Source organism: Humulus lupulus, chromosome 2 (assembly GCF_963169125.1).
Source record: "Humulus lupulus chromosome 2, drHumLupu1.1, whole genome shotgun sequence".
In the NCBI taxonomy this organism is placed as follows: domain Eukaryota; kingdom Viridiplantae; phylum Streptophyta; class Magnoliopsida; order Rosales; family Cannabaceae; genus Humulus; species Humulus lupulus.
In genome coordinates, this window is record NC_084794.1 from 113,351,092 (window position 1) to 113,352,841 (window position 1,750).

The 1,750-nt window shown below is 39.7% G+C and overlaps 1 non-coding gene across 1 annotated transcript; it reads left to right on the forward strand.

The window, feature by feature from the left end:
* The first annotated feature begins 1,344 nt into the window (after positions 1-1,344).
* On the forward strand, positions 1,345-1,451 carry LOC133820087 (small nucleolar RNA R71). Its single transcript, XR_009886521.1, has one exon. It is a non-coding gene; the product is annotated as a small nucleolar RNA R71 (small nucleolar RNA).
* The last annotated feature ends 299 nt before the right edge of the window (positions 1,452-1,750 follow it).

Below are 1,750 nucleotides of genomic sequence, written 5' to 3' on the forward strand. Positions count from 1 at the left end.
ATTGATAGAGGCATTAAATTCACACTAGCCCCTAAATCACATAAAGCCTTTATTTATGCTAAGCCCCCTATAGAACATGGGATATTGAAACTACCAGGATCTTTAAGCTTTGAAGGTAGTTTCTTCTGAAGTATTGTACTGCACTCTTCAGTTAATGCAACTGTCTCATAATCCTCTAATTTCCTCTTCCTTGAAAGAAATTCTTTCATAAACTTCACATAGCTGGGCATCTGTTCTAATGCTTCTGTGAATGGTATATTAATATGTAGCTTCTTGAACACCTCTAAAAACTTTGCAAATTGCTTATCTAGATTATGCTTGTGAAGCCTTTGTGGATATGGAATTTTGACATGATGGTCAATGCTCACTGGTGGTACCACTTCTTTCTTGTTAAGGTCTTTAGTAACCTTTTCTTCATTAGACTTCTCTTTCTTTGGAAGGTCTTCAGTCAACTCCTCTTGTGCTGGACTAGTGACATGTTGATCCTCTATCTTCTTGCCCTTGTTTTCTACTGTAGGCCCCTCTTACTCAGTCCCATTCCTCAAGGATATTGCATTACACTGCTCTTTAGGATTAACTTCTGTAGTGCTAGGAAGATTTCCTTGAGCTCTATTCGACATTAAAGTAGCCAACTGCCCTATTTGAGTCTCCGAACTCCTTATAGACGCTCTAGTTTCAGTCATAAATTGGTTAAGTACATCAGGTTGGGGTTCAACTAGTTTCATTGGCATTGGGTGTGGTGGTCTATTTTGTGGTTGATAATATCTAGGTGGAGGTTATTGGTATGAATGTTGCTGTTGATATGGTGGTTTATTTTGGGAAGGTTGATATTGTGGCTGAGGTGGAGGGTAAGGTTGTTGAGTGTTTTGAGTATTGGACCAGGAAAAATTAGGATGCTTCTTCCAACCTGGGTTGTAGGACATGGAATTTGGATTATTGGGTTGTCTCTGGTAATTCCCTATAGCTTGTACTTCTTCCATGGGCACATTATTCATATCTAGAGTGGGGCATTGGTTGGGTGGATGGATTGTACCACACAATTCACACAGGTTTTGAACTTGCATAACTTGAGATGGGAGTGTAGTCTTTTGTAGTTGCTTTGTCAAGGCTGCTACTTGAGTTGTAAGCATGGATATAGCATCCAATTCCATCATTCTAGCCACCTTCTTTGGTTGTCCCCTTTCAGTTGGCCATTGATAATTATTCATCGCCATCTCTTCTAATAGCTCATACGCCTCATTAGCACTCTTACTCATAAAAGCACCTCCCGCTGCAGCATCTATAATTGTTCTAGTTGTTCCATTCAATCCATTGTAAAAATTATGCACCAACCTCCACTTTTCTATACCATGGTGTGGACACTTCCTTAACAACTCCTTAAATCGCTCCCAAGAATCATACAGTGACTCTCCCTCCATCTGATAAAAATTATTGATCTCCCCCCTTAGCTTTGCAGCCTTCACTGGAGGAAAGAACTTGGCAAGGAACTTCTAAGCTAAATCCTCCCATGTAGTAATAGAATTCACCTGTAAGGATATCAACCAACTCTTCACCCTATCCCTTACTGAAAATGGGAATAGCCTTAATCTTATAACATCATCGATCATCCCATTCATCTTGAACGTAGCACATAACTCCAGAAAATTAGCTATGTGTAAATTGGGGTCCTCCGTTGACATACCTCCAAACTGGATAGTTGATTGGACCATTTGAAGGATTTCTGGCTTAATCTCAAAATTTTTTGCAGCAA